Genomic DNA, 25,842 nt, shown 5'->3' on the forward strand with positions numbered 1-25,842 from the left:
TTGCTATCTGCATAGATCTGCTGCTCATGGCGGGAGCAATAGCCTCATACCAGCCAAGTAATTGTTGTGCAGTTGGTGAACGATATGGCCTTTCTCTCTGATATTTCTCCTTTCCACCAGACTCAGAAGAATCCTTCTAAACATATGTTAAAACATCTGATTTGTTGTAATTGTTACTGTGGAAATTGTATGCGTGGGCTTGGATTCTGCTTTTGGCTGAAGAAGGTTAGACTGCAGAAGGAATACTTGGAATTACCCAATGGCTATCACACATATGCTGGATTACTGAAGCATGTAGGTGATCAGCATTCCCCATGGGCACCAATAAAAAGTCATGTCCTTTTCCTGTGATAATCTTAATTTCCTACCAATATTCTTCTGAAATAAAATTTGGTAGCTAATGTTCATCCACAGCCTATATCCACGATTGTTTCAGTTTCCTCTCTGTATAAAACTACATAGAAAAAAATTATCCAGGATGAGATATATGAATTACTTTCTTTGCTGAAGATACTGTTGTCTTTGCTATGATATTCCTAGACAGAGTTCTTGGAAACAAATGTGAGATCAAATAACAATAAATGATGTTGAGAAAAAATAAAGATATCAAAACAGAAGAATTACTGAACTGCAGTAGTCAAAAGCTGAATCTTCATCAGCAATACATCCAGATGCCTAAAAATAGGGTGCACTTCAAAGCTCTGTACATCTGTATCGATGATGAGAAGTAACAGCCATGTCATGGCCATTCCATAATTGCTACTGGTTCCTGAAATCCTTGTGTATCTCCAAAGGATGCTGTCCAGCGATCTCAGTTGATCAAACTGTTAAGCATTTTCCTCCAAAGCAAGAGAACCTGGCAGCAGCCTGGAGCTTAACCTGGAGTAGGCTGGCTGAGTTGTGAGGTGGGGAGAGCAGCTGCTGATCCTGTTTTTGTTTCGACTGCTGCTTGCAAGGAGGTATTTACCCTGCTACACTTCACAGGCTGCTCCAACTTGCCATAAGGCTTTTCTTTCTTTCTGCAGCATTCAAAAGAGGCAGGACTGTAAATCATCTTCTCCGATTACTCTGAATCACGTTAGCCTGCTGTATTTTGTGTAAGCGTACCCCATAGTGACCAAGGAGCTCAGGGTGGCTTTATCAGACAGGCAACATTGCTGCGCCTGCCCTTCCCCGTGTGCACGCACGCTCCGGCGTGCAGCACCCCTTGGGGAGCTCGTACCAGGGAGCAGCTTTGTCCCCAGTGCCAGGGCAGTTCTCGGGGCTCCCCTGCTGCAAGAGCAGGGGAGGAAAACCCCGCTCACCTGCCCTCCAGGGGATGCACAGCCAGCGGAAAGGGCGACTGGTGAGGAACCTACACAGTGGGGAGGCCGTCCTCTAAGAGAAAAATCTCCCTGGACACTTGGAAACATTTTGTTTCTAACTGCCAGGGAAAATACTGACATTTATCTTTGGTACTGCTGCCAAGTTACATTTTGGCTTGCTCATGCTGAGGAACTTTCTGGCTTGGAGAGAGAAGAAAAAGAAAGCAGGTAGGCCACAAGGCTCCTTGCTGCCTTTTATTTTGCCCACCTCTGGGCCGCTGCCTTTCTCCTTACTCTGCAGCAATTCATGTGGGAGGGGGAAGAAGCGACTGCGGCAGCAAAGCACAGCAATGCACAACAGAAACTGGAAACAATAACCTGCATATTGGGGCATGGTGACCAGCAACTCTGCTGGGAGCCGGGGATAATAGCCAGGGCATGGTAACCCACACTAACAGCTGGGAAAACTACTTGATGTGCTTCCAGGTTTGCTGGCCTGTCCTCTTCTTACACCTTCCCAGGGAAAGGTGTGGAGCTGCTGCTTGCTGTCAGCTCTGCCGCGCACCTCGAAAGAGTTTCTCCATGTGCTGAATACTTGCCTCTGGGAGGTGAAGAATTTTGGTTTCATAAATAGTTCATATTTTATTATTATAACTTACCTAATCATAAAATGCATTCATTATTTATTTTATTATTATAAGGTGTTATGTAGTTTATGTAAATATATTTGATTCTCTAACTCCTATTTGGACTGCTGGCTTTGCTTTCCTAGGGAGGAAGAATCCTTGTTTTGGGAAAGTGTGTATCCACCCTCAGAGGAATCGCCAAGGGCTTGAGACCCAAACGCTGTCCTCCTGCACTGTACAAAGTGAGGAAAATGCCACTGGTGATTATTCCCTTTGGCTGAACTGAGGATGAGCAACAAAATCTGAGGAACGCAGCCTGAAAAGGGGTGAATTTGTCTGCTCTCCCACCTGGTCTCCTCTTTGCTCTTTCTTACAGAAGATGTTGGCTTGGGTCAGTTTCTGTGTAGACAAGCTTTTTCTGAAGGGAGCTTTGCCTGGAACACTGGGGTAGCTGAGAACAACTGCTGAGCAAGAACATTCACCACTTTAGTTTGAGCAAAATACTGTTTACCCCTTTCTCACTCATTTGCCTCTCCCATTTCCCTGTTTCTCACTGGAGGCAATGGCTGCCTGAGGCATGAGAGTATCAGCAGATCCCACAGCTGCTACGGCTGTCGGACTGGGAAGGGTACACCAAGCCCCACAGAGTGGCCAGATTTCCAGGACCCTTGGAAATCTGCTCTCTTTGCTACATGGTCCTGTTACCGTGCCCAAAGTACCCCTGCCCAAAGCCTCTTACACACAGGGAGATACCACTGCATGGTCTGACCTTCGTCATACACACATCCCACCCTGACTAGGGCGCTCTGTCATTTACTTCCCGGTGCCGCTGCACAGCATGCTTATGCATAGCCGGAGCTGATCCCCTTCTTACCACCACCATGTCACTGCTTTGAGAAACGAGCAGAGGACCCCTATGGATACCTGCAGAGGGAGGTCTCGGTGGTTTCTGGTCCTGGCTGTGCTGGTGCCAGCACAGGTGTCCTTCATTCACGAGAAAGCAGAGAAGGAAGAGGCTCAGCAACTAGACCTGTAGCTGCCTGTGCTCAGAAAGTCTCAGGGGCTCGACTGTTGGCACTCAGACTTGCCTTTCTCTGGGTATCTGGCCCCCTCCTGCTTGCCCACAGCTCTTTTTCGGTCTTGCCTGTCTTCTTTGCAGAGGCTTGGGCCAACTAGTTCTGCTTGCACTGGGTGAAGTGTCTTGGGCTCTGGTTCATCAGGACTGGTTTCTGCATATCTGCAAAGTTCCTTACTCATCACAGACACCACCACCCATGGTGAAACCCCAGGTCCTCACAGTGGACCATGAGGGAAACTACAGCTTGCCACCAGCCAGGCCAGATTCCTCAGTGAGACACTTGATGCCAGCAAGAGCAGGAGAGCTCAGGAAGGGGAGCCCAGCTAAGCAGCCCTGGGCACGGCACACGTGTGAAGGTAACTCTGACCTGTATGCACAAAGGATCGTGACTCCCCATGCTTGTGTTTTTTGAGTCCTCCCAGTTTTAAATCTGACATACAAGATTTGCTGGACCTGTCTACGCCAGCTTCATAGTGTATACGCAGTGGGTCCAACCCACCTAGCATCAGACCTGGCAGCTGCTGTCGGGGCCTGCCTTTCCAATTGGGAGCTGGGTGCTTTTGTCTGTGGACTTGTGCCTTAACGTGGCATTAGAGCCAATGTGCTGAGGGTTGTTTCTACTGCAAGAAGAAATCTGTGGTGGAGCCACTTTTCCCCTACGTTAGTTAGTTACAAGACTGTTTCCTTGGATGCAGCAGAAGCCAAACAGCAGGAGGCAGTTCCTTTGCTTGTCCCCACCAGCTCCTGACACCCAGAGTTCAGCTGAAGAGGCTCTTAATTTCAGTTTTCTTCAGAGACATGTTCCCTGGTTTCCTCCCAGACCACAGGATCGAATATTCCCTTGTTGCTTCATCTCACAGATTCTCCCATCTTTTCTGCTTTTCTTTCATATATTTCCAACATGCACTCACTGAACATTGGCTATAGTTGCTTCTTCTCTCACACGTGTCTTGTATGCCTGCTCTGCTACGGGCATTGACTTGCTCCTGTGTTTGGGATGGAAATTGCTAGTTTGTATGGTCTAGCTACATGGAGATCCCTTTTCATGGAACTATCTTAAATGAGGGACAGGGGTTAGTCAAATACATAGCTATTTGAAGTATAAAATAGTCAAGTTCTTTGAAAAAGTCTGCCCCTTACTGTCCCAGACTGCTCACCCAAAGTTAAAAGAAACTTTTTGCTTTGATCCCCATGTTCTGTTTCACATACAGGGATGACAATCCTTCACTTCAGTAGTATATTAGAAAGATATAGATGTGTATGTGAAGTTCCCAGATATTGTAATAGTAAGAAGCATAGAAAAGCCTAGGAAGAAGCTAATATTTTGTCCTTTGAAAATGGGGCTTGGGTCAGGGGAAAATCTGATGCAGAAAAACTCAGTTCTACCACAGCCTTTTCTTTCTTTTCCTGCCAAACACTCAGCCCACCTCCTGATATTGTGGGACATGAGGGAACAACTAGGGTAGAAGCGATCACACCACCTCCACCAGATGACAGCAGCAGAGATCCCCTATTCATCGGGGAGAATCTACTGTGGGAATCTCCAGTCGCTTTAAGTTCACGCTCTGCTTATGCGTGCATAAGCAGAGCAAACTTGGCAGGCTGAACACTCTGTCTCTTAGGAATATTGACAGATTAATGTAAACTCAATTACCTTCCCTTTTCATTCCAGTCGGGTTACTTGCACTGTGTGCTAAGTACATCAGCATCTGGAGTCGCTTTGAACAACAGGAGAAAGCATTTTCCGGTGTCAGAAGTAGAATTTTGTACAGTATTTATAACTTGCAAAAAGTCAGGGGTTTGGCTGTGCTTTGTTTCCCACCATCCTGAAACAAACAAACAAAGCAAAACCTATGTAGACAGTTCATCATCTCCAAGGGCTGGGGGTTTTTTTGGGGTATAACTGAATGGCTGATAGCCATTTTGCCTATAAGCCAGTAGAATTGAAAGATGTAAAACCAGCTTCTGAATTTTCCTTACCATTCTTCCCACCACCACCATCTTCACTATCCATTAACCCGGCTCATTACTGAAAGCTGAAAACACAAAAGAAGTAAACATTAGTTAATGAGGTTTGCACCTGGGGGTGGTAAACAAAGCTGCTCTCCATGCCTGTGAGCTCTGGAGGGGAAACTCGCTGCTGTATGAAAGCAAATCTCAGCACAGAAAGGACAGGTCTGCCTGGGGTAGAGTGTGTGTGCAGAGAACAGGAAGAATACTTTCTTTTTCCTGATTTCATCATTAGACAGGGAATGATGAGGAATAAAATCTTTCCTAAATTTGTCCCTCCAATTGGAAAATACATATTTGCCTTATCTTTGTTTTCATTGAGTTAGAAGCAGAAATTGATGCTAATCTGATTCCTTACTCCTCTGTAGTTTGGGACATTTCAAATCTGTATTTTTCATCCTGGGGTTTTGTCTCAAACAGAGAGAATTGAGACTTTGTCTTGGACTTAAAGAATCAAGACTTTGTCTGAAATGCAATAATATGGCGCATACTAAACAAAACAAGTCTTTGTGTACCATTATTATCAAAACATTATAGCACCAGGAAATAGCTGGACATGGACTTTCCTTTGCTAGTTAGCTGCTACTATAGATCTGTTAAAGTTCAACTCATTTTACTTTTAAATCCTGTCACAGTCGCTGAATGCTTTGGCAAAGAAAGAAACAGCCTATAAGAGGGTTCTTTACAAAATAGTGATGCACATATTAAGTGAGCATGTTTTCACCTTACCGTTTCCTTCATTCAATCCACACGTCTCTGAATGTGACTTTCACTCCTGTGCCCAGGCGTGACCTCCCTCCTGCCTGCCCAGTGGAGCATCACCAGCAAGCAGGCAGGAGTCCCCGGGGCAAACCGGCCCCTTCGGGAGCTGCGCATCACGGCCAGGCTCGCCTCTTCGGGCATCGGTCGCCAGAGCCAGGCTCAGTCCCTGTCTTGAAGGTGCTGCTGTGAGTTGTTCAGTGGAAGAAACGTGCTGCATGGTTTCATTCCCATGGCAGAGTCTGCTCTCTCTTTCGGTGCTTTCCCCTGCGCAAGGCTCCTGTCTGAGAGAAAAGCAAGCTCTGTAAAAGCAGACCTCCCTAGGCATACGTTCAGGGATGGATTTTCTTCTTCTCTTCTTCTGGTGCTCAAATCAGGGTGAGGATTAACTCCACTGAAGACAATGGAGCCAAACCAACACAAGTCAAAGGAGAATCAGACTGTAGCTCTTAAGAAACATCTATTCCAATTACTTCCCAGACTTTTATTGCTGCAAATATATAAATCTTTGTATTAACCGACTTCAAAGATCATAAAGCCCTAATTGTGTATGCAGCCTACTAGTAATGCAGTGTGCTGCTGATGCATAAAACATGCATAGATAGTACACAAATACACTCAGCCTGGGCTTAAATTTAGCTTCAACCACACAAAAGATATCTTTATAACTAAGAATGATGGGAAGAAAGATCTCATTCCAGATCAGATGAACAGCTCATTTTTTCACTGATCCTGGATTTGGCTGACCTGACTTAAATGTGACCTAAGACATTTCTCAGTGCTTTGGAAATTGCATCAACATACTGGGGTTGGAGATGCCACAGTCAGAAAAAAAATGGGGATTCTATTTTTAAAATTCTGCTGTTCCTTTTTAAAATAGATCAGTGAAGCATAGCTTTTCCTATAGCTGTAATTTTTCAGGCTAAGCAAACTCCAGTCATTTCAAAGGCAGTGGGAACAAGGGGTCACTTGCGGCCAGCCAGAAAAAAATTAACTCTTTGTTCTTTTCCAGTAAAAGCTTTTGTCATGTTATTGTTGTTGAAAAGAGTCAGCTTATAAATGAAAAGGTAAGCTTTTCCTTGCAAGAAAGAACAAACTGAAAAAAAATGTGTAGCAGTAGCGGTCTCAGAGCTGTACGAGAATATTAATGAGGCAAGAGAAACACATCAGAAATTCAGCTATGTGTTTGCTCAGTACCTATCACTAGTGCAGAACTAGCTTTTGCTAAATGACGACCGTCACTAGATAGCTGGTGTCAACAGGAGACTGCCAGGAGCTACAAACACCTTTCAGCAGAAGGAGGCTGAGCCATGCAGCGTACGAGCTTTTCCTGACATTACCATCGGTGCTGAGAATTCCAAAGCCTCTCCCTAATAACATACAGCCGAAAGTCTTCAGATTTAGGGGGAAAAAAAGGCACATTCTAGCAGCATGACACCCTTGAATACTTAACACGAGCAGAAGAGATCCTTGTTTCATGATTGTCTTGTATCGGACAGCTAGACATACAACAAATGTTTTATGAGTTAGTGTGTTAGGTGATTTTTGGATCATACATTTTATACCAATGTCCAAATAACCCCAAAACACTGAAAAACCCAAGCATAGGTAGGTAGGCTGTCCTTGCCATTAGGATGTGTTTAGCTGAAAGATGGACTCCTGGCCTGGATTCACAACTTTGAGCATTGGCCATCCCACAGATAAAGTCCCTTGGAATAAAACTCTGCCCTTGCTTGACCTGTCAGCTGTAGCTCAGGTCTGCTGATTTCAGTGGGGACTCAACTCACATTTATCTAAAAGTTATTGGCCATCCTCCTGGCAAGTCATAGGGTAGATTCATTTTTTTCAATACTTTTCGAGTATGGGAATGGCATTAAAAAAACCCAAACAAATCCCAGGTGGCTTCCAACTGGGTGAAGCAATGATAGTTTGGAACTGGAAAGGCTTGGCCTCTGTAGTTTGAGAGCCAAACTGGGGAAGCTGGGATAGACATTCAGGCTTTGAAAACACCAGCTATCTTCTGTTTGTTTGTATCTACATTTACGTTGGGATAAACAGCTCTCAGCAGAAGAAAATGCAATTCGTTTAAGTATTTCAGCCAAAGGACAGCAATTATAACAATAAGGCACTCCTTTCCCCACCTTCAAAGCATTTGCTAGTATCAACAGTGGACCTGAGACCAAGTCCTGAGGCTTAAATGTCTTCCAACTAAGCCAACTTGACACTTCAGAGATCGGCTATTTGGATTAGACACTCTGAAATATTACAAACATTTTCTAGTTAGAGCATTTTTGTCCCATTGATTACAGAATAGAAGTTACTTTGGTGCACTGCAATGATGTTGCAAAGTCCTTCTTGAGAAATGAGTTTCTTCATGCTGGAATTGCAGAGTGTGACCAGTGGACAGACCAGACACTAATAAATCTTTAGTCTCAGGGCATCCGAATAGTCCATGGTCCCTTAGTTGTCAGGAAATGTGTTGCTTTACTAAATCACATAAATGTTTAATGATATTTTAACTTACACAGCACTGACCATGCATTGTTTCTAGGAAAAAAACCCCAGGTGTAAGGATTTGATGTAAAAGAACCTTGGTGGTCTGGAAGTGTATACCAGGCAGGAATACCCTCTAGCTACAACTTACAGTAGCTCCTCATGTTGGCGTTGACAAAACCAAAGGGAGCCTTCTCCCATGTTCCTAAGATTTCCATGAGTTGATCAGAACATGCAGAACCCTTTGGGCAAAAATCTCTTTTACTTTATAAACAAATCTCTGCAGTATATAAACTATTATAAAGAATAATGTTTAAAGGCTCAGTCAAATACAAATTTATTACATGGTTTAAAAATCCTAAAGATAGCTTTTAAAAAAGAATGGTGCGTTTGATTTATGCAGTGCTGTTTGATTAATGCAGTAATACATTTTGATCCTCACTAAGGTCTAAAGTGCATAGAGAGCATGTTTTCACCTTTCCATCTCAGTATAGATAATATAGTTTACAGCAGTGAGAGTCAGTGCAGAGAATTAAGAGACAATTAAGACAGTTAATAGCATTTAATTCTGCTTTTGCCTCTTTGGCAGAGCTGCAGCAAGTAATTCCACTGGGTTTGATTCAGTTTTTCTGCCAGTGATACTTGAGCACTTTTGTAAAATACTTTTAAGTCTGTGGTTGTAAAGTGCAATGTAAAGGTTAATTGTTCATTTCGTGTCTGTTACTGGAAAAGCTCTCCTGCTAAAGGGAAAAAAAAGTAGTGCCTTCATCCTTTTTTCTTCCTTTAACTTTTCAAGTATTTCTAAATTTTCATTTTTGGGCTTTGTTTCTAAAACAGCATCTTAAATATTGCGCCATAATTACATTTGTGAATGACCCTAATTGGTGCGATCAAGTAGCTCAATGCAGACTGTTTGTCATCTTCAAAGACTGCAGCTAGACCCTACGTGAAACTCTTCCCTGAAAATCTAGTCACCTCAGGCAATGGCTATTTTGAATTGCATAACCTAAATAGCGTCAGACCACCAGTCAGATGAGAAATATGCAATGAAGAAAACTGAAGATATTTTAAGGAGCTGTACTTAAGGGACATGATAAATTTGGCTTTAGGACTCCTAGTATCAGATCAGAAGTTTGCAATCACATACTGTAAAACATTTTGGTAAAAAATCATTATTTTAGCTGAATTCTGTTTGAAACAATGTTAACTTTGTGCAGGTGGATCTTGGGCTTGTTCTGATACCGTCAGAACAAGTTTCATCAGCCAGTTCTTGACTTCTTGTCATTTTTTCATCTTCAGGTCACTGTTGCCAGTCACTGGTGTCCTTTAACTGGAGACTGAAGTCAGAGCCTCTTTAATCTCTATATTGCAGCCGCTCCCAGCTACCTGCCTCACTTTGCCTCAGACGTCTTGCATGCTCTGCTTTCGACCTCTTCTTTTGCATCCACCCTTTGCCTCCATCCTCATATGCTGAAGATGGTGAAGCAACATGAGACGATCACAGAGCCAGAGCCGTGTTTCTACCAGTAAAGAGGCACACTGCAAGTCACGTGCATCCTTTCTATTTCCCTAGCCCTGTCTGCCAAAATCCACCCTGGACCCAGCTGAGGAGCTGGACACATGTGGGCAGCGTTACATCATGATGGAGTTTACAATGCCATTTCCACGTGGATATCACAGGGTGGACACCAAAGAGACTGGAGCAGTGCAGGGGCAAAGCTTTGAAGTGTGACAACAAGAAGTCTAGTGACAGGAACGGATGGCCTGATGCAAGAGCGTGCTGCTGGTTCCTGAGGAGACCGGCTTATCCAAAGCGGGTACACTGGCGACTTGAGGGCAGACTTCCCTTTGAGCCTAACGATCTCTCATCAGAAAAAAAGGGGGATTCAGGGGTGGTGAGTGGGCTGTCCTAGATGCAGCTACAGGGGAGAAAGGTAGGTAGGCAGTGCCTTCTCTGTCCTTGTGTGTTGCTTGCAAGGAGGAATTCAAGGTAAAAAAAAATGAAATAATCTGCCTCTGGCCCAAATAAGGAAGCCTGTTTGAGAGCTCTTTTCGGCTTGCATTTTATTTGTTTGTTTGTTTGTTTTACTTCTTTTGTGGGGTGCCCCGGTTTTCTGGGCACATTGCCAGGGGTTGTGTGCTTTGCCAAGTGGCAGCCTCGCATTCTCCAGCAGGCAACATCCTGGTTCCACCCTATCCTGAACGGGGTGTGCTCACACACCCGCATGTACCATCAAGCATGCTTTATTTCAGACAGAAGTTTGGTGAAGAGAAGTTAGGCTAAACCTGCATTTCTCCCATGAACTGACCTTAGTGTACCAGCAGCTATAAAAGCGAGCTGTAGCTTTACATAGCAGTTGTGTATCCTTTGGAGGGATCCCGGGAGAAGAGATGCTCCCCCAGACACGCACAGGCTCTTTCCACGGTCAGGTTCACAGTGTCTCCTCAGGCAGCAATTTGCTGTTGCTATATTATGGCATACTTTGACGTGAATGACAAGGGACTTCAACTGATTAGAAATTATGTGGATCACTGTCACATTCTCCAACAGGGCAGAGATTTCACCTGCAGACCATCGCCCACAGACATTTACTATCACCAGGGCTGGCCCGGCCAGGGAAGGAAAAAACTAGCGATGCAAGCAAGGGTCTAAACAGAAAGGAAAATGGTTACTTATCTCTGTAGTAGAGGTGACAATAAGAACTGCTTAAATTTTACACCAGTGCCCCAGGAGAGGGATGTATAATTCAAGGGAAAGATGGTAAGTTTGCAGTGGTGAAAGCCAGGGAGCAGGAGAAGGCAGCTGGGGCAAGAAGGGAGGACTCGGCTGGGCAAACACGCACTTCCCCAGAGCAGAGCTGTGTTCCAGGGCAGCCCTGAACAGCGGCCAGGTTGCTCCTGCAGCCCCTGCTGCGCTCACCCGTGCTTGCCTACACCCCAAGGGGGCTGAGCGCAACCAGCTTGTTCGGGGGAATGAAACTCACTCCCGTTAACGGCACGGGTCTCCTCACCGCCAGCAGAAGCGGTACCATCTTTGCCAGGCGGCAGCTGGCTCTCCGAGGCTCCCGGCGAGACGGCAGCCCCGCAGAGCCGTCACAGCCGCCTGGCAGCCCGGTGACTCGGGCACCCGGCCTCTTCCCCACGGCGGCACAGGCAGGCCGGGCTCCGGGCACCTAGAAGAGGCGGGCAGCGGGACAGCTCGGCACCCCCCGCTCCCCCCGCAGGAGCGCTGCGGGCCGGGCCGCCACTACGCGCCCCCCGCCCCGGCTGGGCCGGGCCGGGCCGGGCCGAGGCGGGCGCGGAGGCCCAGCGCGGGCGCGGCGGCGCCACTAGGCGGCACTGCGGCTGCGCGGGTCCCGCCGGCGACGGGCCCGGCCGGGCAGCGCGGCCCGAGGCAGGGTGGGTCGGCGGTGTCACGCCTTTGGGGGGTTTGCGTTGACGCCTGCGGGGAGGTGTGAAAACCTATTAAAGAAACCATTCCATATTAAATCATGTTTTAGGCGCAGAGGAAAGGTTTCGTGGGAGGATGGCGTCCTTGGCGCTGCTTGCGTGTGGAAGTGAATCCCCCCTGACCCCGTCCCTTTCCCCGGGACCCCCGGCAGGCACCGCCGAGGGGTCCCCCGGGCGCCCAAGGGCCTCCCCTTGGAGCGCCGCAAGAACGTTTTAACAGGGCTCACGCACTAAGGCTGCGCTGAGGGGACGAGAGACCCTCCGGAGGGCAAAGAAAGATTTCCACGGAGAGGCGAGAAGGAGGAGCGGCACACGGGAGAAGGGCTGGCTCCCGGGCGGCCAGGAGAAGGCTGCTGTCACGCAGAACCACAGAAGCGCAAGGACGCTGCAGAGATGAAGAGCAGCAGGAATACGGATAAGAACAGTTTTAGAAGAATGCAGCTCTAAAATTACAGGAACAAAGTGATTTTAATAATGCATTGGTTGCTATACAGGCAGGGTAGAAACGCCATCAGTCGTGTAGGCAGGTGAGAAGCTTCAACCAACATAACTGTGCTCTAGTTAAGAACCACTTTCAAGGGGATTTGCTAAGACCCCCAGTTTTGACTCAGGGTTGCCTGAGATTTTTGCCTATGTACAGTATAAACCTGCATAGGCAGGTGCAATGCTTGCACCGTAAGATGAACAAAGGTTGGCAGCAGACTTATTTTAGGAATTTCAATAAATACCCCAGTTCTACATTTGGGGGAAAAAAAGCAAGTGGTGTTACTGCTGCAGAAGAAACAGTAGGTGCCTCAAAGGGCTCTAAACAACAGCCACTGACACCAGACATCCTACCAGCAGAAAATGTGTATTGTTAGCATCCCAGAGCTTTCTGAGAGCTGACAGAGGAGTGCTCTGAGTCACTGAAACTCCCTTTCAGAAGAACTGGCAGTCCAGGGGATCTCCAGCGGGTGGGAAAGAAGTTCACGTTGGAACAGTATTTTGAAAGGTACACAGAATGACCTGGGCAATTCAGGCTGTGAACTTCCATCCGGCCTGTAGCCAGACATTGCCTGGATTCTTCTGGCTTCAGGCCTGATGGAAGTCTATAGCCTGAAATGCGTGCTGCCCAGAATTACTGTGTTAATAAACACCAAAATAAAAGGAAGTACATTATTTATGCCTACTGACATGGATTTACAGAAAGCAGATTTTGCTGAGATAATCTGGTACCTTTTTCAGAAGAGTAAGATCTTAATTCATAAAGACAGTTATTTTCCTGTAAAACTACGATAAAGCACAAGGCTTTAGTTTTGTGCAGTTCTGTGATCAAGAGGTTATAACAAATTAATATACCAGATAGTTCAAAATCCAGTGGTTAACTCAACTGTTAGTCTCAATGCTAACAATCATCGTTCAGGATCATTCATTGTTCAGGGGTGTTAACTAGTGGAGCTCCACCTGGATTGTCTCCTGGCTAGTTTCCATTTTGATCTGCGATACAGAAGAAAACAAACTCATCCTATTGCAACAGACCAGAGGAACAGAAGCAAAAATAGGTCACTGATGTAATCAGGTGGTAAACAGAAAGCAAGCATATAATATATTACTTTACTACAGGTAAACATGAAGCTGTATACCTCAGAACAGAGAATGAAGGCCACAGTAGTAAGATGGGAAACTGTACTTGGAAGCAGTGGCTCTGGAAAAGACTCAGAAGAGAGGGGCACAGCAGCTGAACAGAAAGGAGTAATGGAATCTTTAGACGTACAGGCAGAGGAGTCCTGAGCCGGGCTAATGAGGTTAACGGTACTTTGGAATTTGGTACTAATCTTGCCATTATGCTGAAATGCTGGATCTAGTTCTCCTAGGCTAGGGTCAGGGAGGATGTTGCCACATTAGTGGGGGGAGAGGTCGGTGTAATTTTGCTGTGTTAGACATGCAAGCACATGAGCTTGCATGCAAGCACATGCAAGCACCAGAGCACATGAGAAGGAGCTCCTAATACTCCATGGACTTCACTTATAGACAAGGAAATGGTGTAACACAGCAACCAACATGATAAAATTTGTGAAAGCAGAGCTTTTTATATCTGCAAGATTGATTTCTGAGAGTTATCAGGGATTACTGTCCTGGAACTGAAACCGTTCAATATAACTGAATTTTTTTCATAGATGGAAGTAAGTACCTTTGAGGTCAAGGTTTGCATGCTTCTCCCCTGTGACTGGGGACAAAATTATGTCCCCTAGCATAGTTATCTTAAACATGGGAAACCTTATACATTTCTGAGGATAAATGTGAGACCATTTCTTTTACTGGACTTCTGAAAATACTAGACTAAATGACTTGATGGAGTTTCCCCCATTCAGGAGAGAGAATTTATTTCATTCCTCTGGCACTTCTTGGAAAGGAGGTGCAGAAAGAAAGGGTTTAGCACGTACATGAGTTGTGCAACCAGCTGTCAATGCTGGTTAATTCATTAATTCAGAACCTTCCATTAATTCAGAACTCTTGCTCAGTTTGCTACAGGGGCTCAATTCAAGCATCTTGGAAACAAAATCTGGCAAGAACAAGAATTCATGCTTTTTGCAAGGGTTTCTTCAACCTCAAGCACCCCTCCCTCCACCCTCATATTTTGCTGTTGGACTGCTTTCCTACAGAGCAGCTAATGTCAATGCTTGCATGTGTTCCTGCATGCAGGTTTATGTGTATGCAAGCTACCTGCGTCTTAATACCTCAACACTGTATTATTTTTTTCATGTTAGATACAGCAGCACAGCCTACATTACTGGGAATTTAAAAGTACCTAAAAATGTCCATTCTTTTTTACTGAGCCAGTACGCAGTTGCTTACTGATGATAGAAAAAAGGGACCTGTGGAGGGCACCTGCTCCAGCCCCGTGCTCAGAACGGGGCTGAGTTAGCACATGCTGCTCAGGGTCTTTTCCAGTGAAGTTTTAAATATGCCCAAGGATAGAGAGTCCTCAGTCCCTCTGGGCAACCAGTGCTTGAAAGGCTTTTTTTTCCTAACGTCGTGGTGGAATTTCCCTTCTTGTTCCCTGATAGGCAAGTGTCAACTGATGTTTACAGGAGAAGGCAGTATACTTGATGGCAATGCGATGAAAGACAAACTTCTTTGCAGGGAGGTAGCATTTACATTCTTCAGCGTCCTCTTGGTCTAACTGGTTGCTCAGCAACTCGTCTGCAGTGAAACTAGATAAGATTTGAGCAGCAACATTGTTCTCCCAGTCAGCGGGCAGTTAAATGACCAGGTAGTTGACCAAAGTGTTTGATGAAGTCACAGCAGACTGTTTCAACCAGTACTTTAATGATCATTGTGTTTACCTGTCTCCATTTCATGTCCATCTTCTCATGCCAATTTTAGTAATTTCTGGTTCCCTCTCTAGTAGCATCTCTTGAAGGATTTTATAAACCACTCCTAGTATCTGTCTGCTTTCAACTCCAACTTGCTGATAGCACTGGAGTCCTTCCTCAAGTCTTCCATTCACAAGTGATACGCTTTTCCTCCTACCCTCAACTTAATTTGGAAGCGAAAAGCTTAGTGTCTTGTGATTTTCAGGTTTCCTTTTGCATAATGTTCAAGTTTCTTATGCTGATGATCACGGCAGATGTAGAGAGGACCCAAGCACCAGGAGTATAGATGTCTCGCAGCACTAAAAGTTCTCACCACTGCTGGAGCCACCATCTGTAAGACACCACACAGCACATTTGGTACTTTACAAAAAGTGTTACTCTCACGCAGTCCCTTGAAGAGGTTCCTGCTGAGCCAGACAGGAGTATGCCTTATTTTAATTTTGGGGTGCCAAAACCCAAGAGGAACCTTCTGACTTTCAACTACAAAATGTTACATAAAACTGAATTTACCTATAAGGAAAATCCTTCCTCAAGAGCTAAGGGAAAACAAAACAAAACAAAAAAAAAAGAAAGCAAAGGAGGGCAGAGATACCATACATGTAGGATTACTGATCTGAAAACACTATTGCTCTGGAAGCAGAAGTCCAGTTTCTGTGGTCTAATATTTTATTTCAAGTTCATAGATTTCTAAGTGCCATGAGCGAACATAGTAAGAGACTTAGCTGGCTTTTTGTTTCTTCAGATGAACAAAACCTCTTGTAAACAAACTAGAAAACCCTGAGGGATTTGTTTTGCATAACTTGGACCTACCCTTTCTCTGGAGCTGCTGGGACATGGACCATTTTATACAATAAACACATAATAATGGGAATGAATAGAGATTAACTATTTTTATGTTAAAAATAACCCACAGCATTAATGAGTCCAGTTTTTGTAGCCCTCGGGTTTTTCTTCCTCTTTTTGGCTGACTGGACAGCAGCTGGTTTTGGAACTGTTTCTAACCAGCAGTGCAAGCAGGCAGGTTTCCTTCTCTCCTGACAGCAATCACCATCTGGTCTGTTTAACTGGCAGGAGGTACCGAGAAACCTGTACAAAAAACCCAATATGTAAATAAAACATGACCTGAAACCTCACGTTGCAGTCACGAGGATCCAACCCTGTCCGAGCTGGGACTGGGGGCTATGTTATTGGCTGTTGCGGGTTCCAAGGCGAAGCAATGCAGGGGGTTAGTGCAGCCGCAGCCTTCCCTGCTGACCAACCCAAGCCCAAATCCCAGCCCAGACTGCTTTCAGAATGCAAGTAGGGACCCTCCACTGATTCCCTTTCATTGATGCCACCAGAAGACCCGCAGAAATGCAAAAGCTGTACAGCAAGTTGTTAGCAAACATAACTCACTGTGCATTTGGTAGTACCACGTGCTTGAGAGACGGTAATATAGTGAAAGACAGCAAATGATACTAGTCTTGACAAAACAAAGGACTTCCCTGACACCCAGAAGAATGTAACTCAGTATGAAAACCAGTAGCTTTACCAGACTTTAACCTAAATTAATCTCCCAGGAAAGTTACACACACAGAAAGAAAAGAAGAGGGGTAGTTAGACAAAAGTATTTGTAATTAATACATTGTAACTCATGTACAAATTTATTTTTGCAAGGAGGTTCGTAGGCATATAGATACTGCAGCATTTAACTTCCTGGGGTTTTTTTTCTTTTCTTTGAGAAACAAGAGAAACAGCTGGGAGATGAGTAGCTAAAATATTCTGTGTCTGCACACCTGCAGAGTGCAGGTTAAGACAGCTCAACACCAAGACCCTAGAAGCTGCCCAAGAGAGGCGTGGCGGCTCTTAGACATGTTTCTGAAGCTCTGTGGGAAACCTTTGCTGTGGAAAAGCCAGCTGGCAGGTCACACCCCACAGCACACACCTACCTTTCTTTCTATGCTTCGAGAGAACTGAGCCAAGCTGTCTCTGTGTTCACATACATCTGTAAATTCTTTTGGAGAAGATGGAGAATTTATAAATACGGGAGTAGACAGCTCTGTAGACTCAGAGATTTGCCTCTGGAAGACTGAGAGAGATCTGCTGTGGACAGCACCTGAACCTGTTAAGATACAGTGAATGCTGGACTAACTTCACTTAGCAGCTAAGCTTTTCATTAGGATAAAGCCTGGCCTACCATGATGCATGTGGACCTGGTAGGAAAACTGGGAGGGGAGTGAGTGTTAGTTCTGGCAGCTACACAAGCCTGGGGAATTTACCGTAAGCTGCTTTAAGTAGGAATTTTGTCCGTGTAAAGGGAACAGTGACAAAACCAAGAATGGTTAGGGCTTGTGCAGTCTTATCCACCTCACCTCAAAAATATTTTCCATCTGTAGAAACCCCAAAAGCTCAAACACATCTATGACTTTCTGGCAAAAACAAAACAAAGTCAACAACCAAGATGAAAGTTTGATACCCTAGATAGATAAACGTCCATAGATTCTAGGTAGTGAAAAATGTAAAGCAATTTTTAAAACACTAAAAATGCCTTGCACTACAAACATTATACTAAGGCCATGGGTACTGTAATTGTGAGATGTCTGCTTTTCACCTCTAAAATGCCAAATTTCCATGGCTTAACTCCAGTATGGATTCATGGCCATTTTCTCTGCTATTGTTAACATTCTTCTTAGTTCATGAGCAGCACCTCTTATGAAGACCAAGTAACTATTTAATAAAGGGCAGCAAAAATAAAGTAGCAAGTGAACTCACTGCCATTCCCCAGCTGAGTTCAGAATAAATATCCCAACGTCAGCCAGCACTGACATATTGACTTTGACGAGATTCACTGCTCTTACTGATAACAGCTACAGGAAACATTGCAAATTTGGAATTTAAAAAACCTTTACCATTGATCTTCACTCATCAAACCATGTCAGTGCCATGAAAAAACCCACCTTTGTAAGCTCCAAATTTAATTGCTTATATGGAACTGCACTTGTCCTTTTCCTGATTATGACTAACAAGCTAGGGGACTTACAATGCCTGTGAGTGTTTCTCTTGCGCATGTCAAATGGAGAACGGCGGGGGGAAATTTTTTATATCCCTGTGGTAAGTGATCGGGTGACCACAAGGGACTGCATTCACCCAGCATTGGTGGTGTATAGGCGTGCAGTCTAATCTAGGTCTCTAAGCTCCTTCGAAGGTCAATGAGGAGAACGAGGGGAGAGGGGTTGCCTTTTGAAGGTGTTCATTTAAGAATGGGATGAAACTGCCTGCCGGGGCTGCCAAGTTATTTTTGCTGTATATAAATCACGATAGATTAGAGATTAGACTTACTTTTTCACAGTAGCTCTGATAGTACTAAAAAGGGGTAGTCCTTTTGCACTGCCTTATCTGGAACAAAATTGAATTTCACAAATTATGTAGAAAATTATAAAGAGAAACACCGTTACAGACTCTCTCATGCAGCACAGTTATACAGGTGCCAAAAGTTCTTAGTGTTCAAAGAATACCTGTGATTTAGGCAGGGTAATGCATTTTCCCTTCTGCTGGCCCATAGTCTGCTGTTAAGGGCATGCTTCTTAGCAAAGGAAATGGCATCCTACTATGTCTTGCATGATAGATGGGGTACAGTCGCCAACCTGTAAACAAGAGCTGACATTGCAATACCAAGTATTTTATAGAAAATTCAAAAAAAATTGAGAATCTGGCTATAGTTTCTACAGTCAGGGTGACTGAGATTCTAGCGATTAGCTCCAGGACTTTTATACAACCGTCTGTTTCTTTTTGTGAAATGATTACTTCATAACAGTGGTCATTCTGAAAAATCCAGTCAAAATCAAGAAGGAATAGAAAGTATATGGGTGCCACTGACTACGTGCTACTGCTGAACTTCCAGGAAAGCCTGATGATTCGTTGCTCAATTTCTATGGAGTGAGTAATGGAAAGATAAAGCCAGTATGTTCTTATTAGTTGTAAGAAACACTGTCTCCTTCATCTTACTCTACACTATCCATTTTTTTTGTAGGAGGTGTGCTAAATATTAATGCTAAAACCACTGATGCCAAAATATGTATTTTAGGAACTTTTCAGTAAAAGAATAGAGATAAGAAAGCTTAGATATGACAACACTGGAATTACAGTAGTGTTTGAGCATCAGGAGATCTGAATTCAGTTCCTAGCTCTGCCCTCAGAGTGTTTGCATTAAAAACATTTAATTTTATGTACTTTAGCTCCCCGTCTCCAGCACTGCTGTCTGTTTCATCCTATCCACCCGTTTCATCCATTTAGAATAAACTTTTTTAGGCAATAGCTCTTAAGTATTTGGATAGTACTAATTTCATAGATGCCTCAATGTTAAATAGACCCAATACCACTTTACAGTATTACAACTAGGGAAAGAATAATTCACATCACAATAATAAAGGGATAAAGGTATAATGAATCATAAAAGACCATTGGTGATTCATGCGGAAGGATGAAAGTTATTTAGAAGGCTTACAGCAGAATTACCCATCAGGATGGCGGGATTCGCTTTAGCCCCAACACAGGAAATCAAAGCAAAGTTTGTAATCAGCTTTTAACAGCAGCAAGATCAGGTCTGTGGAATTCAGACACTTCATTCAGGCAAAGTTTAATACCAAAGGTTTGGTAGGCTGGATCAAATAAAACATTCATACTAATGTTTCTAGGAAAAAAAACCCCAGAAATTACTGGTTTTAGTATGTATGAAATTGAGAGTTCACGAATAACAAGAAATTAAAGCAGAGAGTTCCCTTGTGCGGCTATTTATTTATTTGTTTATGTTTTTTGAAACCTAATTTCTGAGGTTGGATACTTCAAGTTATCAGTGAATATTTAAATGTAACAGATGTGACAAATATAAATACAAGCTCTAGTTCAGAGAATTATCTAAGATGGACTGATGACCTTCACTTTCAGGAAAAAAAAAAGGTTGAAATCTGTTGCGAAGTTTGCCCTCATGGCTAGGAAGGGGGGAACTGTCAATTCCTACTATCCACAGTATTTAGAACAATATATTCAAAAGGATCTTATTCCTATTGCTCTCAAAATCAGAAAATATGAAGAAAGTGAAGAGATACCTAAAGGCAGGGGGAAATGCAATCCATTATGAAGGCTCAGGACTGAAGGATACCTATCAACCTCTGTAGTTCCACTGGGGGCCCATCAATCTTTGTGCAAACTGTAGTTTCATATTATGTTCTTACACAGTCCTTTATAACAGAAGATAATATTGGTGATGGTATCTTGCCTTGTGAATATGAAAATGGCCAAAACCCAACCCATGAATGACAATTTTCTTCTATGTTGCCTACTCAGGGATCAGAAAATGCTGCTTGCTAAACCAGGTGCTTTTTTGATGATGCCTCTTTACCTCAGTATTAATTGACCTTGCTTCCCAAAGCGAGCCTCTAATTGCTGTGTGACTGCATGTCTGCTGTCAATAATTCCTAATGATTGACTCCAATTTCTCATTGCTTGAAGTTGCACTTTCTTGTTCCCTCAAACATTCTTTTGTTCTTGATGCCTGTATGTTCCCCAAACTGTGTGGTCTCTCCTTTATTTCACTCCAGCAGCTGCTTTGGCATTCTCTGTCTTCTGTTTCAGATACATGAGTGGCTTTGCACATTTGTGTTGTGAATATCATGGCTTCAAACCCTGAAAGACTTTTATGTCCCAAAACGTTCTTGTAACAGATTTTATCCTGCCATCTGATGTGCAATATGGCCCACAGATGGTACAGATGAAACCACCCTACAAGCTGTAAATGTTGATAGTCAAAATAGAAAGTCAGAAGAAAACATATAATGAATGTTTCTTCCTTTTCAAAAAAGCAAAACAAAAATAAGTCCAAATAAGAAAAGAGTTACTGCATTAAAGCTACCAGAATAATTCTCACTTATTCAGTAGATACCTCTAAGTAAAATTAAACAGTTTGAAATGTCAAGGGACATCTAGACTGCAATTACTGGGATCAATTTAGATATAATTAAGTGTCTAAGTTAGAATGATCATAAGCTGTAACAGGTATTCTACAGGCACCCTGATGTGCTTTCAAATCTCCCATGAACTTTTAACAGTAATAATAAAGTCACTGTCTAAATCTGTCCAGGGTCACATGGCAACATTATCTCAAGGGACTGACACTGATATTGCTTAATTCCATTATATTTTGCAGAGTATCAACAGCACAGTTGACATACACAGCATACAAGTGGACATATTAGAATGGCAGCCTAAACTCTTTTGCAGCTATCTACTTCCAAGTTTCCAGAAAAATTAAGTGTACAACTTAGAACAAGCAAAGTGGCAAAGCTTTAGGACTTGATCCTAAAGCCTGATCTGACTTGGCAAAGTCTCTTAAATTCTGCTTCAGCTAAATTTTTAGCTATCTATTGTTAAGGGTCATATTATTAGCAACTTCATAAATACACAGATACCAAGATAGTTAGGCTAATAGAGGTAGCATGTCTTAGGTAATCTACAGCTGAAGCCCAGCTCTAAGCAATTCAAATATGTGAATAGTCCTGTCAAAGCCCACTGATTTAGCTATTCACATTAAAATTACATAATCTCAGAATCAAAGTAGCCAATGAACAAACCAGTTGCAAAGCTTTATTTGGGAGGTACCTTGTTTTCGAGAACAACTGTGACATGAGAATATATGTAAGAAAGTTCTGGAGCCATGAGCTAAGAAGTACCAAAGTACTACAAAGAAGTGCTAAAGAAGTTGGTAGAAAACCAACTTCCTTTGGTATTTCCTACCAAAGAGGTTGTTAGGAAAAAAGCATGTATCCAGAAATATGAATTCATATGGATGCATAAAAGGCAGCAATGTATATGTTTCATATATATGTGTTACATAATCTGAGATGGCTTGAAAATTCTTTCCTGGCAAGTTTGCTATGAAGACTGCATAACAATATGCCCCAACCTTTGGTCTCTAACTTATCTACGCAGATACACGCACCCATTACCACACTTTCGCGTCCCATTCAATGAAATGAAGTGCAAATCAGCATGTCATAAAAAAGCATTGCTCAAATTGAACAAACCAGACCAGAACCAATAGTGAAAACCTCCTTAGTGCCTATCAGAAAGTGTGATTAATGCAGAAAAAGGCTAACTTTTGTTGAATGTTCAAAACCATCTATGTTATCTATTAGACAGACCTCCGTTTCTCATTTCTAGACCAAGCAGCATTACTGCAGTGCCACACCATTGCTGTGCCATCTCTACTTGCTCCAGGAGGTAGGGACAGTTTTTTCCCTCCCACTTTTTGATGGAAAGTCTCATTATCTCTGGTAATGAGAACACTCACTAGGATGCTGGAACTTAATATTTTAACCAGCAAATACAAAAGAAAAGGATGTGAGAAAAGTACTGGACATCTTTTTCTCAATGTCACATAGCAGCAGGTTCTTGTCAAAAAAACCAAACAACACTACCACTTTTTTTGTCACTATCACTTTTTTTCTCAGCTGTTGAGGCAGAAAGATAGGACACTGCATAAGACTGAGCCCTATGGTCCTGAGAGAAGAAAAAGGCTTTTTGAAAGGCTTTCAAGAAATATGCCCTTGGAAAAGCAAAAAGTGAAAAAGAGAGGAGATGGTTCATATGGTAGCTTAATCAAAGGTAAAAGGAAGAAAATGCAAAATCATTTTTCCCCAGTTCAATGGATATTTACCCTCTAAGCACCCTGCTGTATTAGTCTCCTTCCCACGCTCCTGCTAAGTCGGTGACCTTCATCTTTACACACACTAAGAATCCAAACCCGCTCCTTTCCCACGCAGACTCGGGCTCCATTTACAGCGTTAAATGTTCCAGATCCTTCTGTTTCCATCCCCTCCAGTGCACTCAGATCCCCTCATCTTTACCTACTTTGCCTTGAGCCCTGTTCAATTTAATCTCCAACACAAGCATGCTCACAGCGCCCTTCTCTAGTCCATCTCCAGTGTCCTCCTAGCATGCTAAGCCCCTTCAGCTTCTACTTTACCATTCTTGGACTAGCTCCATTGCTAACTAAACCCAAAACAAAACATAAGGTCACCCAACTTCAAACTCTGCCCACAGCCCTGACTGGCCCGCACCGCAGGGCTGCCTCTCACAGGGTAGTGCCATCTTCTGCCTCCCCCTGCCACCGAGCCACACTGGATTTCTGACAGGGTTTTGACGCTTCCCAGCAACCTTCTTGGCTCCCCTCTGTGCACGGCCTCGTCCCTTCCCTCCCAGACTGGAAGCACCCCAGCTCGCTCTCTCCTCACCGAGCCTCGGCCGCCATGTCCCAGGCCTCTGCCCTCCGCCTGCCTCCTCCACTAACCCGCGTCCACCCCAGCGCCCGTTCCCGGCCCATCACCTCAGTCCCTGGCACGACTCGGCCGCCCCCGTTTCCAGCCCCGCCGTCCTCGGGCCTAGCCCGGGACAGGGAGGCCGTTCCTCAGCCCTGCCGCCCGCTGGACACCTGAGCGCGGCTCCCCCGCGGACACCGCCCGGTCCCCTCGCCCGCCGCCCCCCCCCGACCCCTCTCCCTCCCCGCTGTCAGAGCAGGAGGGGCGGCACCTGCGGGTCCGCCCCATTCTCCTCCCCTCGCCTCCCCTCCCCTCCTCCCGCCGGAGAGAGAGAGAGAGCGAGATCCGGAGGGAGACGGCGGCACCGAGGGCGCCGGCCAGGACTGCTGAGCGCAGTTGCTCGGTGTGAGTGGAGGGAGGGGGGGGAGGGAAATAAATAAATAAATAAAAATTAAATTAAAAAAAAAGTGAGGGAGGGGTGGAAGGAGGGCGCTTCAACTTCTTCTCTCTCTGCCCAGCAAGGTAAGGGAGCGGCGGGCGGCGCGGGGCTTTACTTCGCCTTCTCGCCGGTTTCTGGGGAGGGCACAAAGGTAGCGGGTCGGGGCGGCGGCAGGGAGGCAGCGGCGTCCCGGTCGCTGGGTCGCGCTCGGTGTCAGTCACCCCGCAGAGCGCAGCACCGGGGGCGGCGGCGGCAAACTGCGGGCTGCTAGTGGCGCGGCTGGCTGCGGCCAGTGTCACTGGCGGGCTGCCGGTGCCCTCCCCCGGGTGGGCTCCAGCCCTTTGTTACCATCGTTTTGGACCGGGGGGGAAATGACACCGCTCCGACGGGGCAAGGCGGGGGCGGGGGAGCCCTGGCGGGGCGGCTGCGGGAGCAAAGCCGCCCCTGCGTGCGGGAGGCAGCAAAGCCCCGGGGAGCGGGGGCAGGCGGGCGGGGTGGGCGTGGGGGGTGCAGGTGGTTCTGTTGGAGAGCGGGCGGGCGGGCGGCGAGCTCCCCCGCCCCGCGCTGCCATGCGGGCGGCCGCCGGCAGGGGGCTCGGCTGCTTCGCTCTCCGCGCCCGGAGGAGGCTTCGCCTGAGGGGGTGACCGCCGGCGGTGGGCGGCCTGGCGGGGTGGGGGGTTGTTTGGGGGGCGTTTCTGGATACGTGCAGGCTCGTTTTGAGGAGGGGAGGACAGGGCGCCGGGTCTCCTTCGCCGGGGGCCTCTCGCTGTCGCGATGGGGCGGCGGTGTCCCCTGGAGACGCGGCAGCCCAATGGGCAGTAACGGTCGCGCTGGCTGGCACCGAGGGCAGGCTGCCGTCGCGGGCCCTGTCACCGGCGGCCCTTCGGTGATTCCCTTCACCGTGGTGACGACCGATCGACAGGACTTGTGTGCTGTTGGGAAGTAAAGGTAGAGGGGAAAAACCGGCTCCGATGGACCTAGCGCCGGCTCTCCAAGGCAGCTGACAGGTTTATGAAGGGGCGCCCCGAGGCCCGCGGCAGCGGTTAGGTCCCGCCGGGATTCGGCCCTTCCCTCCCCAGCGCTTCCCGTGGCTTTCCTGAAATCTCCGAAAGATGAAAACTTTGTTTAAGCCATAGGATTTCGGCCAACCCAGAGGTGGGCCAAGGGTTGCTGTTTGTTTAGGCCCCAAGCCTGCAAATATTTATCCATATTCTGAAATTTAAGAATTATCGATGGTCAGATGTGTTTAAAGTGCAAGAGACTTTTTCAGTTACCTGGTGGAAGAATATTTCCCATGTCTACTGCTTGTCAGTATGTTTGCTTTAAATACCCTGAAGATATGATATTCATTACATCATTTCATTTGGCTTTCTTTGAATTGGTGACTCGTATGACTTTTCCACGGAATGATATTTTAAGTATTATTGAAATAATACTTCGTACTCTTCATTGATACCTTGTCACAAAGAGCTTTTTAAGAGATTGAAATAAAAAGCTGCTGAAGAAGAAAATGCTGTCTTTTATTTCCTGACTAGGAATAACTGAAGCATAATTTTTTTTTAACAATTATTACTGTTGTTTAGAGCTGAGAGTGAAGTGAGTAGGTGCATATTTCAGTTGCAGATATAGTTTATATATGTGACCTCTGAGAGGACAGCTAAAGCTTTCTGTGCTTTTAAATACTGTAATGCACACTTAAGTTTGGTTTTTGTTAAGGGATATGCCCTCTAAAGAAAAACAAGGGTGGGTCTGCTGTTGGTTGAAAAGCTTATTACATATGCACTAGTGGGATTAAAAAACAAATTTCTTCAAAAATATTAAACCTTATCCTGAAGAATTTGCTTGTGAGTAGGACAAAAGCACTTACGGAGCCGGTGGATTAACTTTTTAAATACCCCTTTCAAAGGAATAAGGATTATTGTGTGAAGATTCTCAGAGCTATTGAGAAATGTTTATTTATTCCTTGTTTTAACACTTGTGGGTTTTGAACATATGCATACTTTTTCTCATGTATTCTCAAGTATTTCCAATAAAAT

General features: G+C 45.0%; 1 protein-coding gene and 3 long non-coding RNA genes across 12 annotated transcripts in view; 1 reads left to right on the forward strand and 3 right to left on the reverse strand.

Annotated features, from left to right (window-relative positions):
* Window positions 1-388: 388 nt before the first annotated feature.
* Window positions 389-11,579, reverse strand: LOC142406069 (uncharacterized). 4 transcript variants are annotated; one of them, XR_012774424.1, is made up of 6 exons: window positions 11,255-11,579; window positions 10,580-10,751; window positions 9,657-9,790; window positions 5,748-6,057; window positions 4,663-5,044; window positions 389-3,994 (listed from the first exon to the last, which is right to left on the reverse strand). It is a non-coding gene; the product is annotated as an uncharacterized LOC142406069 (long non-coding RNA). The 4 variants fall into 4 exon arrangements; XR_012774422.1 differs by having other exon boundaries at window positions 10,580-10,835; XR_012774423.1 differs by having other exon boundaries at window positions 389-2,391; window positions 2,855-3,994; window positions 10,580-11,579.
* Window positions 11,580-12,398: 819 nt separating this feature from the next.
* LOC142406072 (uncharacterized) lies at window positions 12,399-16,652 on the reverse strand. Its single transcript, XR_012774428.1, has 3 exons — window positions 15,988-16,652; window positions 14,509-15,407; window positions 12,399-13,196 (listed from the first exon to the last, which is right to left on the reverse strand). It is a non-coding gene; the product is annotated as an uncharacterized LOC142406072 (long non-coding RNA).
* A 1,742-nt stretch (window positions 16,653-18,394) lies between these two features.
* LOC142406073 (uncharacterized) lies at window positions 18,395-23,549 on the reverse strand. The gene is made up of 3 exons (XR_012774429.1): window positions 23,436-23,549; window positions 18,571-18,699; window positions 18,395-18,451 (listed from the first exon to the last, which is right to left on the reverse strand). It is a non-coding gene; the product is annotated as an uncharacterized LOC142406073 (long non-coding RNA).
* A 200-nt stretch (window positions 23,550-23,749) lies between these two features.
* Window positions 23,750-25,842, forward strand: part of GREB1L (GREB1 like retinoic acid receptor coactivator) — a 145,777-nt gene continuing 143,684 nt past the window's right edge. For 5 of the 6 annotated variants that reach the window (XM_075494460.1, XM_075494463.1, XM_075494462.1 and 2 more), the window contains exon 1: window positions 23,763-23,889. The gene's annotated coding sequence lies outside the window, so the exon portion shown is untranslated. Of the gene's footprint in view, window positions 23,890-25,842 lie in introns of all 6 variants that reach the window. The other variant, XM_075494461.1, reaches the window with a different exon arrangement.

The sequence above is a fragment of the Mycteria americana genome, chromosome 2 (assembly GCF_035582795.1).
Source record: "Mycteria americana isolate JAX WOST 10 ecotype Jacksonville Zoo and Gardens chromosome 2, USCA_MyAme_1.0, whole genome shotgun sequence".
Lineage (NCBI taxonomy): Eukaryota > Metazoa > Chordata > Aves > Ciconiiformes > Ciconiidae > Mycteria > Mycteria americana.